Source organism: Poecilia reticulata, linkage group LG19, assembly GCF_000633615.1.
Source record: "Poecilia reticulata strain Guanapo linkage group LG19, Guppy_female_1.0+MT, whole genome shotgun sequence".
In the NCBI taxonomy this organism is placed as follows: Eukaryota; Metazoa; Chordata; class Actinopteri; order Cyprinodontiformes; family Poeciliidae; genus Poecilia; species Poecilia reticulata.
This window is the reverse complement of record NC_024349.1, coordinates 27,515,672-27,539,946: the sequence shown is the minus strand read 5'-3', so window position 1 is coordinate 27,539,946 and position 24,275 is coordinate 27,515,672. Positions and strand designations below refer to the sequence as shown.

At 37.7% G+C, this 24,275-nt stretch overlaps 1 protein-coding gene and 1 long non-coding RNA gene across 6 annotated transcripts in view; one reads left to right on the top strand and one right to left on the bottom strand.

The window, feature by feature from the left end:
• jmjd1cb (jumonji domain containing 1Cb) overlaps positions 1 to 24,275 on the bottom strand; it is a 179,719-nt gene that overhangs the window by 140,830 nt on the left and 14,614 nt on the right. The window lies entirely within an intron of this gene.
• Positions 5,486 to 8,918, top strand: LOC103482194 (uncharacterized). Of its 2 annotated transcripts, XR_536400.2 has the most exons (4): positions 5,486 to 6,170; positions 6,375 to 6,502; positions 6,747 to 6,830; positions 8,607 to 8,918. It is a non-coding gene; the product is annotated as an uncharacterized LOC103482194 (long non-coding RNA). The 2 variants fall into 2 exon arrangements; XR_536399.2 differs by having other exon boundaries at positions 5,616 to 6,502.

Here is a 24,275-nt window from a genome sequence, read left to right as displayed (position 1 = left end):
CCCCAGAACATCACAGCTCTAGAGAAGATCTGCATGGAGGAATGGGCCAAAATACCACCAACAGTGTGTGAGAACCTTGTGAAGACTTACAGAAAACGTTTGATATCTGTCATTGCCAACAAAGGGAATATAGCAAAGTATTGAGATGAACTTTTGTTATTGACCAAATACTTATTTTCCACCATATTTTGCAAATAAATTCTTTAAAAATCAGAAAATGTGATTTTCTGGATTTTTTTTTTCTCCTTTTGTCTCTCATAGTTGAGGTACATCTATGATGAAAATTACAGGCCTCTATCATCTTTTTAAGTGGGAGAACTTGCACAATTGGTGGCTGACTAAATACTTTTTTGCCCCACTGTACATAAGTTCACAAAAACAAGTTTGCATTTATATTCTTAATACTGACAATTTTAGTAACTCGATTCATAACTAACCATGCAACCAACCAGTCCCTGACCATTATCAGTACATTCCAAACCCTAATATGACACACTAAGTTAGGACCAAAAGAAGGTAGGTGATTACACCAGAAAAGGTCCTAAAGACATATGAATAAGTACACAAACACGCACACACGCACACACACACACACACACACACACAACCTGCTTTACGGACCAGGTTTGTGTGCATGTGCTACATATCCGAGTTCAGTTTCACATGCTCACATTACACACACATTAAGTATTAATATACAAACTTTAGAGGACATCAATTGAAAAAAAAAAAAAAAAGAACTAGAGGTGTGTCGATCGATCGGCCACCGATCATAATCGACCGATTTCCATGAAAAAGTGTATCATCGGTGATCGCCGATCACGGTCTCTTGTTGCCGATCACACAAACCGATCACCTGCTTCTCATTTCGCAGTCTGCCTGTGCAGCTGGTCTCCTCTTTCCTTCACACTTTGCAAACGTGCAGCAACAAATCCTATAACGCACTGAGTGAACGGGGAAGTTTGCATGTTGCGGTGGAAAATTGAAGCACGTAAAAATGCATCAACACGACAAATCTAATATGCCATAAAAACAATGCCATACTTGACGGAGTTTGGCTACGTCGAGGCTCACTGCAGTGAAAAAGACATATGGAGGATCAGATAGCAGGTAAAGCAGCGCACAGCTACAAACACTCATCCGGATTAGCATGACGGTCAGAAAGCTAAACAAATAACCCACAAAATTATTTTTTAAGTCTTCAAGCTGCGATGTAAAACGCCGATTCTGCTCTCGCTGTTGAACCGCTGCTACGCGCTAAAGGTAGTAATATTTCACAGACTGAGCCGCTCTTCTCCACCTGGTAGTGACTCTCACACTGAACCTCGGCTTAAAGTTGCAGCATCTAACTTAAAAAATTTATTTCACATGCGTATTAAAACTTTCGCTGTCCTAACATGAGACAGATAATCTCTGAAAAAATAATCGATCTCCTCTGCCTCCTTCCTGTTCTGCATAATTGCTCCGCTCAGTCAGAAACAGCCAATCAGAACTAGCAGTAATCAGCTAGCCGCTATGCTATCAGGAAGTTTTCATTCAGTAACTCAGGATTAGTTATTGTAATGGATCCTGTATTTACCTTTGAATGTAAAGTTTTATACTTGAATTTTTTGGCAATGTTGAGGTTTTATTTTGACTCTGCATTATTTAGCCTCTTCAGAGACTTCATGTTTTCAGTCTGTTAAAGATAGTATTACCGATCGCAGTACAATTTGCACAATGCCTGTTTTGGTTTTATCTTGGAAAAAGTTATTAAAAACAAGTTTTTGTCTAAATTAAGGTGAATTCATGATTCCTTTTTCCACATAATGTAACCGGTAGTGCTTATGATTAAAGAAAAATAATTATGTAATCAGTATCGGTGATCGGAATCAGAATCGGCAGGAAAAAACCTGATTGGCACATCTCTAAAAAGAATATTACCTACATGTTTGTACACCTAAAAATGTTTTAAATCTTTTGTTAAAGGCACGTTGTTCTAATACAACATGATTGCTACTCAGGCTGTAAGGCGATCAATGTGTTCATCAGAGAGCAGCCTGGAGGAAGAAATGTCTCTGGGCGGCTTGTTCAAAAATAATGCTCTGTAGATGAATAGTTTGTGTCAGAAGAATTTTTTTTCTTTATATATTTTTTTGACTCTGGTGGCCTGTATTTCACAGAAGACTGACAGGAAAGTGGGTTGTGAGAGAAGACGAAGACATGTGGCAAAGGTCAACAGATCAGGACTTGAACCCATGATGGTCATGTCAAGGACTAAGGCCTCTGACTATGGTTCACAATTTTACAATTAAAATTTTAGAAATGTACAATTTCCATGAGGGAAAATCCCAAAGGAGTTTAAGGTACAGTTAACTCATCCAGCTCAAAGCTGAAAGTTTTCTAATGTGACATGTTTAACAAAGGTCTACAGCACAGGTGTCAAACTCCAGTCCTGGAGGGCCACTGCCCTGCAACTTTTAGATTAGTCTCTGCTGCACCACACCTGAATAGAATAATTAGGTCATTAGCAGGGCTCTGGAGAACTTATCTACACAAGAAGGAGGTAATTAAGCCATTTCATTCCAGCGTTTTGTACCCGTTTCACATCTAAAAACTGCAGGACAGCTGCCCTTGAGGATTGGAGTTTGACACCCCTGGTCTACAGCAACAAAACTTCGGCTCACCCATTTTGCTTCTGCTCAGGATATTTGTTGAGGAAAGAGTCTGCAGAAAGGCTTACAGCTGGCTCTCCTCGACTGTTTTAATAAGCTTTGCTGTTAATTTAATTTGTAACATTTTTAATTCTGTTCAAAGTGAACTCGCATGAACTCACATGATCACTTTGAATAATCATGCGAGTTATTCAAAGTGAAAGTGTTATGCTTTACAACTGGTGTCATCATGGCAGCGTTGCTTTCTCCCACATTGCTGTCACTCTGAGCAAGTCATATAAATTATCACATGCTATTCATTTCCTTTATAAACTGATACAGATATCTGCAGCTATCTGCTGGTCACCCTGGCAAAATGCTGCCTCCCACAGGTCAGTTGCAGAAAATTAACACTGCTCTCCTGTTCAAATTAAAAAACTCCCACTGTGGCCACAACATAAAGCTCAGTTTGCCATTAAATGCATTAACAGTAAAGCTACAATCTACAAATAACCCAGGAGTCCACCACCTGACTTCAGTGAGCAGAGCCCACAGCTCTGCTGGAGACTGCAAAATCGGCCATGCATAAAGAATATGTTTTTTACATATTTGTTAAAACTGTCAACATGTCATAACAGTATAATAAGAGACAGATAATCTGTCAAAAGATCGACCTCCTTCTTCAGTAATTATTGCCATCTGAAGAAATGCATCGCTCCAGAATAAACACAAGCTACGTCTTAAAGGACCTCCTGGGACAAAAATGCTTTAACCCATCCAGACTGTGCCAGAAGAACAAGCATGTCCCTAGAAAAGCTTCCATTTCAAAAGTTAACCCCAAACACACAGCAAACAAAGAATGATCAACAAACTATTCAGCAACAACATGCTGAGTTGTTCTAAAGAGAAACTCTGCAGACATCAGTTCACAAATCTGGGAGAGTAAACCGCAGATGACGTCTTGGCAAGAAGTCATAAAAGTGTCTCTTTGTACACACCATCTGGGTGCGGCTCTTTGGCACTTCTTAGTTTCACCTTCTGCAATCTTCAAAATTAGGTCATAAAATGAGATTAAGATAATCAACTTCAGATGTTTATTGTTCCAGTCAGAGAAGTCAATAGATGGAAATCACACAACTCAATAATGTGATTTGAAAAAGAACAAATCCTGTTATTCTAAACCCTACATTGTTTACTAATCTATGAAAGGGTGTTTGACGGCATGTGTGTGACAGTGGGCGAATGGTACAAGCAGTCTGAGTGCTTAGCGTGGTATAAAAACCGAGTGTCATGCTGATATAATTAGCATGAAAGCAGTGTGGGGGTACGGTTAATGTTGACATCATATCAGGGCTGAGGGATAAACTCTACCTCTCCATTCATCAGGATGCAGACATGGACATGGTTCTGGATTATTTTAAAGCCAAACTTCATTATCCTAATGTTAATTCATTACCTCAGTATGAGGAGCACAAATGGCAGAGGTGTAGTAGCCAGGCAGTTTATGGTGAACAGATAACTGAGCAAGAATAGATCCTGCAGTCTCTGCACTCAAGGAAAACATGGCTGACCAGAGTCACAACACACGCAGGCTAGGGCTGCACAACATATCAATTGGGCAATAGTGTGGGCAATTTTCCTATTCCCAAGGAGTTGGAGTGCAATAATTGTTGCCATATATTTTTCAGGTAATATGAATTTTTATTTTACATGATAATGTAATCTTAATCCAGTAAGACTGTCTCATGACAACTGATGTTCATACAAGACACTAATGACATCAGCCAAAGTGCTAATGGTCAGAGTGATATAAGAACATATTTTTGATTGTTTTGCTTTTAGAATTTCATGTCATAAAGTGTTCAGGATACAGTGATCCCAAACCAAGTCACAGGTTTGCTAACAGCAGGAGGACAGGCATAATATGTAATCCTTGATTGGGTATTGCTATAAAATCTTGTAACTATAACTATGAACTAAACCATCTTGGGAGGTGCACAAAGAGGGTTTAGTGTGGTGTGTATTTCAATAAGCATCTTCAACAGCAAATGTCTATGAATTAGTTTATGTCCCCACTTGACATGAACTATTATGTTGCTGGAGCTGACACTAACTAACAGAAAGTATTGTAGAGGAGTATCATCCACTCCTTCCAACCCAACCCAACATTCTGCATATACTCTATAGTTTTACATAGTGGACCAATACAGACGTATTAAAAATGACCAACATCATCGAATACTAATGTTATATTTTGAATTTTGTTATATTTGTTACATAATGTCATATTTTGTGTTTTTGTATATTTTTGTACTTTTACATATTGTTTTATGTTTCGTAAAGAGACACTCAAACATTTATTTGTTTTGAGGGGTAATCCTCAAAACATAGCAATGACTGTTAACATGATCATCTCCATATTGGATGATGATGTACCATACTGGATGGTACGTCGTCATCTAATATGCATGGCATTCACAGAGTTTCTATACCAGGAAATGTTGCTAAGCCCAGAGGTCAGGGCAGCAGGCCAGTCCACCAGCAGCCTACCGTGTTTTTGTATTAAAAAATCTTAAGTAGACATGAAATGTAAAAACATTACTGGATAATTATGTTACTGGAAAACATAGCCGACAATCCATAAACACACAACTATAGAGTCGTAAAATCGAACCAAAAAAGTATAATTAAAAATAAATAATAATTTTTGCATTTCTGTTAAGTCCCAATTAAGTAATCAGCCAGTGGATCTTCAAACACATTAAAGCCGGCCCACGGCATAAATTAACTCAACTGTTTAAGGCCCTCCAGACCTTCAGGGCCCTCCACAAACTTAACATTTTAACCCATGCCTAGTCCCGTCCCTACAAATCTATGGAAAATATGTTATGACCTAATTTGACATACTTTCTATAGAATATTACAAAGGCCTATGATCTAGGTCTTTTTTAATTGACAGAATTTATTCCAGCACCTACTGCAAAAATGATGTACTGCTGGCTGCTGTGTAGGCAGGGGACGTTTTTTTAAGTTGTGTGAGTTGTGTCCTGAGTGTTTCTGGAGCAAGTGCGCATGCCTCTGGGAGAATTACAGACATCTGGTGTGGAGGTCAAGTTGCAGTCTGTGTAGAACCAATCAATGGAGCCAGGAGTAGAACACCCCTCCCTTCATGTGCTCCACCACAGCTAAAAAGCCAAGAATGACTGTACACACAAACAAACTTATCACGCGTACACACACCAGTCCAAAACACACCCACCTTTTACACAACAGTACGTGTTCGGGTCCATTGTATTTACTGACAAATCTCGTCACACAAGCCAGCAACCTAAGAGCAAACACATGTAGGCTGAGAGAATGAGCAGGCATACTCGACACGTGTGGAGAGGGAACCTTGCCCTAGATTCTCAAGGAAATCTCATATTACATCTCTGCTTTAGCCAGACTGTGTGAAGGATTCAGTCATCCAGAATGTGCAGCCCTATACACTCTATAGGACACACTCTGGCAGACTGCATGCGCGCACACTGAAAAAATGTAATGACACTTTAATGCAGTGTAGATGGTGACGTATGTTTTTCTTAAACAATATTATACATGGTTTTCTTTTTTTGGATGTAATGCTAATCTAAGATGTCTAGGCACATTTACTTGACTGTTCACTTCTGCAGCAGTGATTGTTGGGCTCTTACAAGTGTTGAACATTTGAAGTTCATTACTTTGTGCTCTTTTTTTTTTCAGATAAACGCTGAGTTTAAGAGAATTACCACCATACCACTTCAGTTAAAGTTCTCCATTTTGATAACCTGAGGAAGCTGTTCAAAAGAAGAGGAGGACAGCTTGGACAAATTGTTGCACAAATGGATGATGTACGTGATATAGCCACAACACAACTATCAATCTTTTTGGATCAACTTTTTTAATGTAGAAAATTAAATTTTTCTTGTGTTAAATGTTCTCACCATGAACTTTTACACCTGCTTGTTTTCACTTCAACCTCTACTTTAACTTTGTTTGTATGTCTTCACTTTAAAAACAGTTGTGTAAAGTAAATTGTTAAACTTCAAGCATAAGGCTTGAAAAAAAAATCTAATTCCATTAATTTCCTTGAAGATGTTGATGCTGCATGGGAGTATCATTAAAGAAGTCTGCATGTATATAGGAGAAGATCCAGCCAAGCTCATCCAGGAGTATGTGGTATGTATTTACACAACTAGAGATAGATAAATCTCTCTAAATATAGAGAAAGATTTAGATCAGTACATACATAATTATATCCATCTAAACTTAGATTTCTCTAGATATGTAGAAATATATATATTTCCACATGGATAGATACATCCATCTATGTCTATCTGTAAATTTAGATATACTTAGATATCTATATTAACCGAGATTTACATTGATCTGTCCAGGATTCATCGGTCTATATATATAGGTCTATCTATATATATATATATATATATATATATATATTGGGGTCCATTGCCGCGTTAACTGAGTTAACGTGGCAATGGATGACATGTAAAAGATGAGTCTTTTTGCCCCCCAGCGTTGTGTGGATGCGCAAAATTTCCGTAGGTCCAATGACTAATTTCCGTAGTCATAAGTCAGAGAGAGATGCAGCTAGGTCTAGAGAAAGGGAGATTAATTCGTCATCACTCAGGGCTTAAAGAGCTCCGGCCGGGGGCCGGATTTCTGGCTTTTGACCAAACCGTCCGCCTCAACCAAACTGTAGTCTCCCGGCTTAAAGAGCTCCGTCTACAAAGATGTCTGCCAATCAGAATTCTAGCTCCCGTGTTCTTGACCAATGACTAAAACTGGTTGTAGAAAAGAAGCGCATGCGTTCTGTTCGGCAGTTAAATCAAATGCGATATGAAAGAAGATGGAGTTTGTCTGATCCGGTAAAGAAACACATTTACTTGAGAAAGGAATTAAAAACAAGTGGCGCTGGGCATGGCTAGAGGAAATTTTACAACAGGGGGCGCTGGGATTCCTTTGGTCGAAGGTAAACTTTACACCTTACAATCACAACAATACCAGTTTAGACTTTGAGCAACTTGGTAAAACTGTATTTCGTAGCGTTCATTTTATAGCGTTAACACAGGTGCTGTAAGTGGTCCGATATGAAACTGGTGTGATAGAACAACGGTACAACAGCACTTTTAAATTTCAACAACAGAATGGAATACGGAAATTGTTTCCGTTGTTTTTAAAAAGGTTTATGTCAGTCTGCCTTTTCCCCATCGATAAGGTTCCCGACCGCCCTGCACCATACAGGGTAAAAAAATAAAAATACGATGCGCACATTGCGCAATACTGCGAAAATGGCTAAGAACAAGAATATTTTTTCCACTCTGACTGGCTGCTGTTAGGTTTACTGATTTTAAGTTGAATGTTCAATAAATTTTTCGTAGACACCTATGAAAATAATTTCTATTCACCTGGCTTTTTTGTTCTCTGGGAAATTATCTTGATGATAAATATAGAGACAAGCATAAACATCAAAACATTTACAATAGGATTGTAATATTAATAATAAAATAATAGTCAGTGCAAAGTAGCCTACAAATTCTTTGTTGGGGGACGGTGAGGGCCCTGGATATGGGATGGGGGGCGCTGGTCTAAAAAAGGTTGAGAAACACTGATTTAGTTGGTAATGTTGCATGTTCTAAATTACTTGCAAAAACATTGAAAGGACTCTTATTTAATGTTGAGGGATTTTTGCCTGTAAGGCAAACCTTTAGGGCACAGACATTTTACATTTTGTTTTGAGTAGAAATGTACTGAAGTCTTATTTAAGTTCGAGTGTTTAGCTTGTTAATTGTATTGTTAGAAGCAATTGTTTGCACTATTCAAAGACACTTTTTATTAAACTGTGGCAATAGCAACGCTACAGTTCATTTCTATCACCACTATAAGTTTCAGGCTCAGGATTTTTTTTTACTTTAAGCCCTGCATCACTTCACATAGGGTGTGGATGAAGCTACCATTGAAGAGGCTATTGGAACCACCACCATCTGCGTTTTTCATCTGAAAGACTTCATCACATGAAGACATCAGGATCGTCCTGGAAGGCATCAGAGTGGTGTCCAATTTGGATAGTGTGCCAACAGCTGTTGTAATACTTGTTGGACTGATATATGGACTGAACCTCGCCTACCCTGCTGACCTTCGCTACACTTTTGAGGTGTTACAGAAGATAACAATGGAACTGGATGGAGGTAAACTCTCCAACAAGACATTATTCATTAAAAACTGAGTGAGTAAATGGACATTTTTAAAATGTTTATTTAATAATGTTCTAATGTTCACTTTGTGTTTTCTGTTGTTGTATTCCTCATTGCAGGACACAAATGTGTTATTTTTTAATGACTAACTGCAGAAATATGTTCAAGGTCAACTATTAAGTTGCAGAATGTGATATTTATAATCAATAGGTTTTTTACATATTTGTTTAAACTGTCACTATGATATTGCATAGTAAACAGTAAAACATGAGACTGATAATCTAAAAAAAAAATTTAGCTGTCTTATACCGACTTGACATAATAATTTTAATAAATATGTACAAAAGAATTGCTACAAAAGTTACATTCAGCAGCATGTACATGTTCAATAACGTTGATAGAAATCTATTATGAACTTGTCATGAACAGGAGTCTTTACTAATGTCTATGGCTGTTATGAAGTCATGCAAAGTCATGTTAATAGTTGCTTGAAAAGGCCCAACTTTGCATTATTTTGTAATGACACTTTAATGCAAAGTTGGCACTTTTAATGCAACTTTTGGAGCAACTTTGCATTAAAAGTGTCATTTACCAAATGACACTTCTTAACAACATTCATAAAGACTCTTATGGCCATGACAGATGTTATGTCATGCGACAGTGTCATGTCAGTCTTGTGCACACCTGTCAAATAAAGTGTTAGCCAGATTTCTACAAACTGTGTTTGAACATGTATTAATATAAAATTAATGGTGCAGTACGTAACTTTTATAAGTTTCTTTTTACGTATTTGTTAGAACTATCAGTACGTTATGTCTGTATAAGACGAGGCTCAGTTTTTTTCACCGATTATCTTTGATGTTTTATTGTTTGCAATGTAATAATGTAGTGATAGTTTAAACAAATAAAAAATTATCTGGGGAACATACAGCAGCTTAAAGGTTGACCTTTAACACATCTCTATAAAAGAAAAAATTATTTAGAAATAACTTTTTTGAACATGTATGCTGCCAAAATGTAACTTTTATTTTAAAAAAATGATTTTACATATTATCTCATGTCAGTCATACGTGCAACCCTGTCAAATAATGTTATAGAAATCTGACTTACTTTTCCACATAATCTTGTATATCTTTTGTACAAATATGTTCCAGATTAACCTTCAAACCTGCAGTGTGTAACTTATAAAAATTAGGTTCTTTAAAAACCGTTGTATAAGCGTTCCCTCATCATTACAGTAAAGCAACAGACATAAACTGGAAAAAATCCAGCGCTGTCTTCCACTGACATGACATTGTGATAGTGTTGACAAACATGTAAAAAAAACATTTTGCTATAAAACTTACATACTGCAGCTTTAATGTCATGTTACATTTTGAAACAGTTAAAACATGAAATACTTTTCTATATCATGTTAAATATGTTTTATAAAGCAACTATTATATTTTAATATATTATATTATATCTTAAATTAATATATCAAAACTTGATATTTCATATCTTAAATAACATGTTTAAACATGTTTGTTCATAAAAAATTGTATTTCAGGTAAGACTCAATTTAAAAATGTTCTGCGTCTTAAATGTAAAAAATGTTAAATATAAAATGGTGTGATTTAGGAATGTTCATTTAAATAAAGTTTAATTGCTCAGCAGCACTTGCACTCTGTCTTTCTTGTCAAAGATCTGTTTTTTTATTAAATTTTTTACATTAGAAAGGTATATAGATAACTTGAAAAAAATGAAGTAGGATTTAAAGCTGTAACATGTGTTCCATTAACATGATAGAATCACGTTTGCACAACTCAATTTCATTGAGTAATACTGGCAATGAAAAATAAGCTGGTGTTATTCATTATAATAGTGTTGCTGAAACATAAAAAAGTTATTGATGATACATAATATTATGGTAAGAGATAAAAATGTTTGTAGTTTTTTGTTGTAGAAACCAAGGAGTTTCTACAACAGCTAGATATACAAGTGTATTATCACTTAATATAAGTGACAGCAGACTTGTATTAAGTTTTTAAATGACTTAAAATGTTTCTGCTATTTACATTTACATGTTTTTTTTTTATACAGCTTGTGTTTGGATTTAGGATTGTACATTAAGATATCCAACAATAAGGTCAAAACTTCAAACAACTTCTGATGACATTAGAAGTTGTTTGGTAGCACCATAATGCTATCATGTGCATTATGGTGAATGCAGAAGCAACAGTGCCACTGGTGAACATGTAACAATGCTGTGTTGTAATGTCAACAGAAACTTTGGACCTCTCACACCACTGTTTCCAGTGTCCACACAAACACGCACGTGCACACACACACACACACACACACACACACACACACACACACACAGAGAAAACAACTGGAATATCAGAAGGCACTGCTGTTTTTACATTTTAACACAACAAATTTAAAGACATGAACTAACTGGAACAGCACTCACACAAAAATGCCTTAATGCTACCTTTGTTTTGGGAGACATAGCAGGTACTGCAGCTGATAGATTTGGTAAAAACTTAATGGGACCATTAAACTTCATTTTCCCTCATCACCTTAAGGACATTGAGTTTCCATTGAAGAGCACAATTGTTAATAAAGTCTCCATGTTAGGTCATGTCACATTCACAAGCTTTATTGCCCTGCGGGACTCCACTACTTCGGCCACACCTTACTACGCGGAAACATGTGGCAATACAGGCAGTTTTTCAGGTGTCAGAGACACTCCCAACAGACTTGTTTCAAGGTGTGTCACCATAGAGCTTTCATCCTGTCTCTGGTGTTTAACCCAGTCTGTTTGCAGCACTATGGGAAACAAAGGCCTGCACATGTCTTCTAACATTTTAAATCCACATCTGGCTTTTCTTTCAGTTCCAACAGTCTGTGTGGAAAGCTGATGCACAGAGCCATACAGACTATGGGAGGCAGTAGAGGTCGTTTGGCTGAATATTTGTGCAACTGGCACAACGCAGTGTCTGCTCGTCTAACTAGCTTTACAATCCTTAGGCCAGTCACTGCTGATTGAGTCACTCAGTATCACAGGACACGCCTCCAGAACTTTATCCCATTAAGTACAGATATGAGGCAAACACCAGCATCTTTGTAAGGTGTTTGTTCACATCTTGTAAGAGTGTGTTTAAGAAATCAGAGCAGGGCTTTTAGCTGCTGCTCACGAGAAGTTCAGTTTTCCTTCCAGTAACAGGAAACACTTTGGATTGTACTGAATATTTCACATGTAAATAATTTCTAAAAATGGTTAATTCCTCCTCAAGAAGTGCTGAACATTCTTTACAGTACACAGTGTAATGATGGTGTTGGTAGTCTGATCAGGAATGGTCTTCAGACAAAACCCAAATTAACCTGTTGTATGTTTCTGTCTCCTAATGACTGAGAACTGGTGACCACAAAGACCAAAGTATGATACGGTCTTCATCTGGTGGTCTAAAACCATGACTCAATTCTTCACTAACTAGGTGTACAGAATCAGTCCAATGATTCAGACTGTTCTGATCCATCAGTCCCTACAGGATGACGCGATTGTTTTTGTGATAGTTGCAGCATGAAATGACTGATTTTGCTGCATCTTGAAAAAAAAAGTAGCAAACTTGCACATATTTTAAGCTTTTTCTTTTATTAAAAAAGTTGAAATTTCTGCACATAACCTTCCCAAAAAAAGACATAATTTTAATATAGTTAATTAAAGGTGCAACACTTTCAGGTAGAAATATCACCATTTATACAATTCAAATCATGTCCTGAGGAGACGTCAAAGTGCAAAAGAAGAATTTCACATTAGTCATTCAGGTTAATATGAATCGTGTATAGAATAGAAGAAAATCCTACAGAATGTCTGTAAATGGGCATTACAACAAAAAATGTTACCATTTAGCATCATACATGCTTTCATCTTGCAGATTCAGGTTTCAAGAGATGTCATGAAACAAAGTTAAATTAGGGGACAACTGGTCAAAATTCAGAAAACATTAAGCTGATTGGTCAGATATGTGGAAACTTTGTAAAGTCCGTGTACAATCTGTAAATGATGAGTGAATTTGCATTAACAGACTGATTAATACAGGACAAATTGTTGAGCATCATGCTCAAACAGTTATCCTCATGTGACTCCTCTGCTGGACACTGGAGGATCAGCTCACAGCTGTACAGGGCTTGTGATCGCCTCCTCAGAAACTTTGGGATGACAACCAGTTGCAATAGCTGCTTGGTGGGGCGCCATCATGGTAAACTGCAGGTACAGGCATCCAGCAAGTGTGCCTAGGTCAATTTGGCTTTTTTTTCTTTTTCTTTAAAGAAAAACGGGGAAAAAAAGCACCCAGTGAGTGAGTCACTGTGACCCAGTTTTTCCAAGTAAGATCTCAGAATCAGGGATCCAGTATTCATCTTGATAGCAAGAATGTGCAGATATGTGCAATAGCCAACCCTAAACATAGAAATGAAATGAGGGAGAAGCTACAAAATATGCTGTTGGGCCACATGTGCTGAGCAGGGACTTCTGAGTTTTCAGGTCACATGTAAAGCATTGTGTATAAGAAACATAACTACCTCCCTTCATTTCTATGGATCGTCAGCAAATTTTTCCACTAGAAAGTAAGTGCACTAGAAATCAGCTCCAGGTGAACCAAGCTCCACATGTAGAGTGGACCAAAGATTGTTTTAATGTGAACCCAATAGCTCTGGTGTGAAAGAGCCCTGAAAGTCAGCAAAATAAAACTCGAACAAACCTGAAATTAAACCCAACTAAACCAAGTGAGTCATCCATTTTTAACAATACAGAACACTCAGCAATTAAGTTAATAAAAATACAGCAACTCAATTAAAAAAAGTTATTTAATTTGGAGAAAAAGGTCTAATTTATTTGTCATGTTAAAACTGAGAAACGGAAACATCTATAAGAGAAATATTCTCTCTCATTGTAAATATGTCTAAATAAAGCCCAGGCTAGCTCAAGCTGGTTTCAAGGTGCACCCAGTTTACAGTTTTAATTGGATTGAATTTTAACCTCATAATACACTTACAGTTTACAGTCTTTTCTCTGGCTCAGAGTAGCACAGCATTTCTTAGCCGGTTGAAAACTGATTACTACTGTTTAATATTGCTAAGAAGAAAATCTAATTTAGGCATTTAAATGATTTCATAGGCACAAAGAATCTTTTAGGCTTACTCTTATGATCATTGCTAGAAGAATGACTCACTGTGACTGCAGTTCAAATTAATCCTTGATGTTTCTTCTCTTGAAACACAAATGAAATCAGCAAGTCCAGTCATGGTTCTAAAAATGTAACTTGGATGTTAAACTGTCTATACGTTAGCCTGTGTTCTCTCATCCCCATTGTCTGATTTTGTAGCACAATCAAAATGTTGCTACATAAAGCAGATGCAACCGAATAATCTTATTATACAATGTAGAATCATGTAATAGTTTAAGACAGTGGTTCTTAACCTGGGTTCGATCGAACCCCAGGGGTTTGATGAGTCGGTCTCAGGGGTTTGGCGGAGCCTCTGCCGTGGAGGTAAAGAGACACTTGTGTAAAGTCGTGATGACGCGCCCCACTTTGCCATCACTTGCTGCAGAGGATCACGTTACATTGCAATCAGTGTTGCGGAGGAGCACTGATTGAAGGAGTTCCACTCTCAGCATGGATATGAACTTATGTCTTTAATTACTTCCGCAAAACTCACAGTTTTTACCAAATTCTGTAGCCTTCGGTGTACTTCTAAATCTGCTCCTTAGTTGCATCTTTTCGGGGTTGGTACTGCCTCTAGTGACGTGGGGGTGGTAACACAATTAATATAATTACATTACTAAATCAGAATACCCCAAAGTCATATTTATTATTAATTTTTCATTCTCTTAAGAATGTAGCGCTAATTAAATAATCTAAACAAGACCTTAAAGTGGTTCCAGTTTCTCTCGATGGCCAACCTGTTGAAACTGTGGCAAATTTTAAATACCTTGGGACGTTCCTGGACAGTCAGCTCAACTTTGCTGAAAACACTGACTATATTTTGAAGAACTGTTCTCAGAGACTCTACCTTTTAAGAAGACTTGGTGATCATGGGGTGATCCAACTAGACTCTAGTTGGGTCACCCCCATGTCTTGAATTTGGGGAAAAAAATCATTTTATTTATCACGAAAGAAGGATTCAGTGGATGCGCATATGAATCTGATGGGTTCGGTACCTCAAAAAAGGTTAAGAACCACTGGTTTAAGAGTAGAAAATGATATTTTCTGCTTGGTGTAAATCTCTCCAAAAGAGTAATGGAGTTTAAGATGCTCCCAGTTTGAGAGGCCGTTTCCATCCAGCCCAGGCCTGGTCCTGTAAGAACACAGAGCAGAGGAGGGAGGAGAGGAGAGCTAACCATCCACCATCTGGAAAGAGTTAGCTCACTGCTGGAACAGCAGAACAGAGACTTCTCTGCTTCGGTGTGAGCTAAAACATAGATCACATTCCTCTTACTGGAAACACTGGGAGACAATTGAGACATTTCAAGATATCATAAACAAGGAGAATCACAATTCAACAACCTCAACCTCAAACTAGACATAAGTAAACATCTTAAGAAAATCTCATTTTTACATGCAATTTTCTAACTGCAGATAAACATTGTATACTGTCTAAGGACAAGCAGCAACGGAGCAACCTTCCGTTAACGGCCAACTGAAGAAGCTGAGTGAAAGTGCTTAGCAGCATATCCAGAAGTTGTTTTTTGATAATAGATGTACAAGTGCTGCCAGCATTACTGCCGAGGTTGGCGTGGAGGAGAGAGAGGCGATCAGACCGTACAGAGCATCAACGTCGTCCTAGAAGGAACGCTTTTCTAAAGATTAACCACATGAATGACTGGAACCAGGTTCTGTTCCTGTGGTCTGATGGGTCATAGGCTGCACTCCTTAGCAGGTCTTGAAGCTTAATTCAGATTTTTTAATTAAATCTGTTTTGTTTTTTGTGTGGTCGTTCATACTACTAATTAAATCTGACCCCAATGTGAACAGTTTGTCCCAAAGTGACCCGCATGAGCAGAAGAAGAACACTGACGTCACCCAGCAGCGCTCTGTTTATGGACATAATAATGGATGGAGTTGTTCACATTTAATTTTAAAGTTATTTAGCAATGGAAGCTGAAAGTATTGTCACCAGATCAAAACAAGATGAAGGAAGCTGGTAAAAGAAAGAACAACTAACAGCAACAGCCTTTACTGGGGCGCTGACTGCAGTAGAGAAGTCTGTTGGGATGTGGAGTCAGAGCAATGCGCATCACTCAGACCCCTTTCGTAATTTTCAGAATTAGTATTTTCAGCCTTTGTTTACATCCACATTTAGCCCGTCTGGCTTCTTCTGGTGCAGAGTTATGATGCATGTCTTCCATCACCGACATAAAAGTCGGATAAAATGCAACATGAGCGTTCTTAACTATAAAATATATATCTGAGTTAGTTCCACATATGGAAGGGGCACAAATCAGATGTTTTGATTTGATTTTTTTGGTTGGGCCATTCAGACCAACATGGAAAAGTCTGACATGGGAAAAAATGCTGATGTTTTTAAGAAAAGGAGCATAACATCTTTAAAAATTGTCACAAAAGGTGGAACTGGATAAAGACTGATGATGCTCTGAAGTAAGGAGCATCAAGGTTTCAATTTAATTCAGCTTTATAGCCTCTATCACTGAGGCTATTCACAACAGATATTGTCTCAAGGCAAAAACTCATTTCAATTCAATCACATACATTCCAGTTGGTTTTAGTTAGAGTACAGTACACTCAATTATTTAAAGTAGTTTCAGAAGTTTCTAAGGAAACACAGCAGATTACATTGAGCCACTGACTTGCAGCATTCACTCCTGCCCCACAATATAGCAGCAATTGTGGCATTGTGTGATTGACTATGCAGCAATCCCTCATACTGAGCATCAATAACATTATGTGGATGTGACCAACATTCAGTTTCTTCTGTACAATCAAAGTAGTAAATCATGCTAAACGTAGGTGAAACAGAAACTTTGTTCCTTTCTGCTACAGAAAGACATTGCAGTTTGTAAAGTCAGTGATTGCCAAGGACCTCCTTATTGTTATGATCAAATAAATTCACAGTTGGAACCTTGTCTGAAACTCCTCCAGACAAATAAATCTAGTCTGAGATAAATATGCCGTGAGTTTGGATGTAGAGGTAGAACATCGGTTTGCTCACCTGGTGTTTCTCCCACTGTAGTCAAGAGTTGTCAGGACATTTAGATGCCTTCACATTTTTCTGATTAATCAAATTCCTCAAAACAGCAACCAGCTGATTGCTATTCAGCTTGGATAGTGAACTCCGATAAATGAGGTTTGTTTTCTCTGTGTGTACAGGGCTGTTATCTGGTACTCGAAGAGTTAATTCAGTGCAGTGGGTGAACTCAAAGGAACTGGCGTTCACGTGGCTAAGCCACTGTTGCTATGGGAGAAAGCCCAGAGAGATGAGAAAGCTTGCGCTCTCTCGCTCTCTCTCCCCTCACCCCCCCGGAAAACCCAAACAACTAATGAGAGTACACAGCTCTCAAATTCTCTCGCTCTCCTTTTCCAAACTGTGTACATCCTTTTCTTTCACTTCACCTCTCCAAAACATCACTGTTTCATCCCCCTGTTCTCCATCCTCAGTGTGTTTCTATCATATCGGAACGCAAGTCAGTGAGTCATGTGGCAGCAGCACAAGGCCAGGCAGAATATGCCAGTACCAGAGAATTAAAAGGAAAAAAAGACAACAGCATTCAATCTCTGCCATTTTGTTTTTCCACTGGAAAAAAAAGAGGATGTTGTATTGATCTATGAGTTTCAAATGTAAAATGACAGTTAAGGTTCCAGCAAAACAAGATTCTGTCTGATTTAAAAGATAAACATGGAATACTCCAACAAATCCCTTTGTAAAAGAAAACATAAAAACACTTCTCTGCACCTAATGACACCAGACCCCTGGGGATGTATCATCAGTATGTGTGGATGGATACTTTGAACCTGTTGCAGTTGTGAGGGTCTATGAAATCCTTTACTCTTTTCCCTATTCTGTTTTATTTTTCTCAAAATGTCATTTTTATTTTCCACTTTCATTTTAATTTCACTTTCCCATTAACCCAAAAAGTGTGTAATCATGAAGTGAATGAAAACTATTTAACAAATCAATAGTCAAAGAGATTCACAATTACTGTTATTCAAGTTTCACAAATATAACAAAGCGCTGCGGTTCAGCAGAACACTGACTGATTTTAGAAGGCATTTCAATCTATTTCACCATTTTAATTAACTTAAACATTATATGCAAATCAAAGAATCACTTTGACATTTTAAAGGAAAGTCTCCCTTTCATAATGATCACGACCATTGTTCATTTTCATTTCTTCCATCAGTCACAGAAATCTCAATTCAAGTACATGACTCAGTCTTAGTGTGTTCAGCTCCCACTTTTTTCCAAAAGGAATCTCTTTACCGGCACACAGAGCAACAAAACCTTTAATAAACTCTCACTTTTCTTCTACCGATTTATTAAAATATTCCATAGTCAGCAGGTGTGACTGGCTGCCTGCTTTTTCTGATGTGACTCTTCTCAATAAGTGGTCATCACATGCAACCTTTAGTGTCCAGTCAACAATGTGTTGGCAAGAAAAATCTTGTAGCAATACATAAAACTTTATAGTCAGATATTTTTTTAATTTTGGGGGGAGTCAGTTTTTTTTTTTGTTTGTTTTGTTTTGTTTTTTGTCCACTGAATTCTTTGAGATTCTGCTTTTTGTTGTGGATTCATTTTGAGTGTTGTTGATACTGATGTGCCCATTGTCAAAAGAAAATCTGTGACAACTTCTAATGTATTAACTTTTAGTGTGTGTGCCCCATTTCATAGAAAATTATTTAACCCCGACCTTGGTGATCTCAAAATAAATATTAAAGGTGGGCTTAGGGATATGGACAGGAGTTCCTCAAGGTAAAGACATTTTACCTAAGAGTCTTCAGGCAAAATATTAAACTTGACAATTCTGCTTTTAAATTGCTGAATATAACCCTGTATAAAAATGGTTAACAGAAAAGCATTGTAAGTGCAGCTCAGTTAACCAGAATAAATCACAAGTTGATCATTGTGCTAATAGTAAAGAAGAAGAAATGCCGTTAAAATGTCTGCAGTTCTATTCTTATTCATGCTTTTTAGAAGCATGGAAAAATATTCTTTGGGTATTCTGTGGGCTGTGTTGGCTGGATAGTGAACCTCTGATGAGTGAAGTACACCCAAGTATATGGGAGTCCTTAGGTTCTTTAGGCTGAACTACTGACCATGCAAGAATGACTTGCATGGTCAGTATGCAAGTCACTGAGAAGAATTACTTTTATCAAAATGTTTCTACATATAAAAGATTGGTTGAAAAAGATGAAAACAATAGAAAAAGTACAAGAGCATCAATAAGAGGGGCATTTCTCTACAGCACACAGTCAACCTCCCTCTGTAGGATTCACACAAGCAGAACTGCCTCCGAGCAGAATGGAGCCCTCACACGCCAGGGCTCGACCTACTCAAGTCAAAATGTATGCAATGAAACAGGCCTATTCAGAACTTCTGCATATTAACTGAGAGCAATGCTGTTCAGATTGTTCAGCATCTCTGTCCAGCCTTTTAGTCCCACAGATAACTACAGTTCTGCCTGGACCAAAAATGCCAGTTATTATTTTACCATGCAAGGAGAGGAACAATAAAAAGTTACGGTAAAGTCAAATGGTGTCATCATGACCACAAACCCAACTAATGATTCAATTTCAGCAATAATTCAGACAGAATATCATTTTTATTGTAATGTTTTCCTAAGCTTGACTAAGACAAGCTTTAGAGTCACAGTACACACGTGATGTTTACCAATCATATGACATGTAAAACTCCTGCATCTTGTTTAAGTGAAATTAAATGTAAATGTAATCACATGCGTTAAATATTAGTGACAATAATTAGAGAAGCTTAAATTGACACTTTTTAAAACTGGAACTTGTTGAGTGCTATGAATAACTGCTTCTCTGGGGGGTTCATTGTATTTCAGGAATAATTCTTCCTATTAGGCTGCAGAACTGTGGAATATTTACTTTAACCTCAGACCCCGGCTCTATTATTTCAGCAAAGCCCCTTGTCGGAGTCTGTGGAGTTTGTTTTCTCTAATAAGGAGGCCGGAAATATACTGGTAGATAAAAACTGTTAGAATAAATATGTCAGATTAATATAGATATCAGCAGAGTCATAATTATTTTAAACCATTTTATTCCTTTGACAAAAAAAAAACTAGGGATGAATGATACCAGGCAATATTATTGTTGAAAATCACAATGAATCAATTGTGATCAGCTGATGGTTTCCCCTACTCCTCTGTTTATTTTTCATCTTTTTAATGATCCCACTCTGAGCTTCATCATCCGAGTCACACAAATCAGTATCTGGTCATGCCATGAAAGACTGTCAAAGTTCATCCTAGCAACCTGCCATATCAATGGCAAGTAGTCTGAATGCATGACGCCTGAAATATTACAGACGTGTCTGGAGGGGATAGGAGGGTTATAGTGACCCAGACCTGGGTAGCAGACCTTTATATGGGCAATAAATGTAAAGGTGACAAAAATTTATTTCAAATTGGGGAAAAAAAAAAAAAATCTATTGTGTTTTGCATATTTGGACTCATTGCAGTAGGTGGCAAAGATGTCCTGCAATCCAAGTTAACATTCCTGGTTTGATACCTTTGAAGAAGAGACACACAGTTTGGTTACATATGGAAAGTAAAAACTAGAGTTACGATCAGAACTACAGACATATCCATGTCCACATGACTCGTCTCTGTGTTGCCCTGCGATGGACTGGTGACCTGTCCAGGGTGACCCTGCCTCTTGCCCATGACTGCTAGAAATAGGCACCAGAAATAAAGACTTGAAAACATCGGTCTGTGTGAAACTGAACTAAGTTATAAAAATAAATAAACTTTTTATTTTATATTAAAAACTTTTGTGATATGTGATGTACCCATGTGTGGAACGTGCCGCACCTTGACATTAAAGACAGAAATCATCACACTGCCAAACAATGCAGAGAGTTAGTTGGTGGAGCTATCATGTGATGATTCCCTGAAATTGGTGGAGGGAAGCTTCTCTCAGTTCTGGTGCTGCTCTGTGCTGAGTGAGTATCCTTCCCCTGGTTTGGCACTACATGTTCCTTCTCAGCTCTAGCTCAGCTGAAAACACAGAACCAGAACAGACACTGAGGCAGACCTCAGGCTTACTTTTTCTACTAGAACTCTGGATGTCGAATCTTTTATCAGGAGCAGAATCATGCTCCTGATAAAAGAGCATGATTCACACTCATGTTCATTATGTTTGTGTTACTTCTAATGTTACATTTAATGCTGCTTAAATTTCTACAAAATCTAATATTTTTTCTGTAAGTAGGTAAGCAGAAGAAAACTTAACTTTGTAAACATGAATGCTTTGAACTGCACTTTTGTTCAATTTCCTTTAGTTTGAAAATGAACAATTTTGTTCAAATCTATTTTTTCTGTAGTGTAACTTTGGTTATGGTTTTAAATGAGGATTCTCTGCTAAAAATTAAAGTTAAAATAAAAAAAAAACTCAGTATATGCATTTTTATTCCATGTACTTCACATGTAATCAGCAACATAGTCTGTTAAATAATGATTTAATGAAAAAATTAACTTGTGGCAGATTATCGACAATTGTGGGTTGACATCAACAGTTCTAAACTACGGAACAATGAAACCATGTCAGGATGCAACATGGTACATGTTAAATTGCAATGATGATTGTGACTAGCTTTATGCTGCAGCTTCAATAAAAAATTTAATGCACTGCATGAAAAACCATGCAGTAGAAGTGTGTGAATAAAATTCCTTTACTTGAGATGTTTAAATTACCAAAAGGCATACCATATGTAACATCACAACTGAGGAATCAAGATGTTTATTCAAACAGAACAATATGTCCTTCATTAATGCTTCATTACATTTTTTTAAATTATATTTAATTTAATTCTTGTTATGTCCTCTGTTCTAGATTCACTTGGTAACTATGACGGTTGTTGAGTGCTAGAGTTTATTGCATCCCCAGGGTTATTTGGGAAGCCTGCAAGCCTATAGAAGACTTTATGGCTGTTGTAGAGGCAATGTGTCACGGAGCTTTTACTGCACCGTCTGTGTGTGGGTCTGTGCCTCAGAGGTGGGGGGAGGGGTAAATCCAGCCAGCCCATCCTGGCTTCACATTTCATTCTGTCTCCTTAGGCACCAAAAAAACAAACCACTAACACTCTGTGTATTGAATTACCCAAATACCACACAACCTCGCCGTCACATACAAAACCTGAAGTCTTAGAAAATAATATCAAATTTCTAAATAACAAAGTAACTGACACAATCTTACCAACTACATGCAAATAAGTTAAATCCTTACATTTGAAGGGTGACTAAGCTGTTATATACTGAACTACAATAAAACATACTAATGGTACTCAAGACAACCTGACACAAGGGCACCAGTGAGTTCTGCACTCCATTTTCCCCAGCTACAGACTTTCTAAGAAAGTTTTACAGATGGGAATTAGACACCCATCTATCCATCACTGGTACACAGGTAAGCTGTCGTGTGAGATTGGTCAACCCTGTAAAGCCCAGCACACACTTTGTAATTTCCATACAGAACTTGAACATGTTTGTTACAGTGAAACAGTAAGTGGTGTCACAGTGGAGTATAAAGCCAGACTGATCGACTTGTTGCTACATCCAACAACCCTATTACCAAGTTATGGCTGTTAAAGTAAGATGGGGAAACAATAGGAACGGAGAGAGGAGACTGGTAGAAGTGCTTATAAGGTGGCACAAAAGAAGACAAACAATTAAAACAACCACCGCAGTCTGATCTGTTCAAACTAAATGACCATGAATGACCAGAGACTTTTCTATAGGGTTTAGTCAATTGTGCTCAATAAACAGGGTTTCACTTCAGTCCAACTTCTTGCACTGGCGCAAACTCAGAATTCTTTTAGGTGCACTATTGAGAAATCGTGCACCTAAATTGGTGACTCTCTAGAGTCCTAACAAACCACATCACTGGTCTTCAGCCAGAAGTTAATTTATTCAGTAGAAGTGACACTTGGAAATAAAGGCAATAAGACAGGAGTGTCCACGTCCAGTCCTCAAAACTCTATCCTAGAAGTAGGACTGCAACAATTCATTGAATGATTCCAGCATGAAGCAAATCATCTGCCTCCGGTTAGAATGACTTGCCAGTAGAAAAGCACCTTAATGGAGACTGCTGTGCTCAGCTTTCATACCTTCAGGTCTCTGGGCTTGAAGAGACAGGCCAAGAGAACCTGGTGTTCAGTTATGACAACAATGCTTCTCCAGCATCATTGGATGAGTCCTGGCCACTGATTTAGATACTTTGTAGCAGAAACATCTTATCTCACCTGGCCCTTCTTTAGAGGAGGGTAAGAGAATCTGTGTCTTCTCGGACAGTCCCAGCGTCCCAGGTATGTTCCTAGAGGACCTTTTCTTTGTTGCCGTCTTCTGTTGCTCTGATGGAGACATTGATTTCTACTATTCCTAATCTTGTAGTCAACTATCCCAGACACTGTACTGCAAGTCAGACTATTAGTTGCAGAAGTTTTCCTTAGACAATTCAGATGTGAAGTTTCAAACTTTGAAAGAGATGGAGGCCCAATTTAAAGGTATTAAATTGCAAAGTAAAATTTCTTTTAAGTCATATTTGATATATGTAGTATTTTGTGTAATAACTGAACAGTTACGTGATTGTGTTATAAAATGGCACCAAGTACTGTATTTTCCGCACTATAAGGCGCACCTAAAAACTTTCAATTTCCTCATAAGCCAACAGTGCGCCTTATAATCCAGTGCGCCTTACATATGGACCAATATTGAGCCACAACAGGTCTAGCAACTATGGTAAGCAGCCGGCGACTTCATTTTTGACCGTAGGAGAAGAAGTGAGTGGTGCATGCTGGGATAGTTGTCAGAACATTGGTTTGTTAATAAAGTTTAACTGACTTATCTACCTACCGACCGTCTATAATCAGGTCATCTGCAGGTTATTTAGCACCACGTTCTCCAAAGTACATAATATTGCCCCTTTAAAGTTAATTGATTACTCAACGGTTGCTATGACTAACAATTCTACTATGAATAACACTGATATTCATGACCTAACACAGTGCATACATGCTGAACTGCAGCACAGCAATAACCCTGCATGGATGTATGCGGAAGATTCTTCCCCACCAGGGTTTCCCCCAGTGTATTATAAGCCTGGCGGTCCGCCGCCAGGCTAAGCCTTGCTTGTTTACGTTTCTAGAAGGAAAAAAAAAAATATAA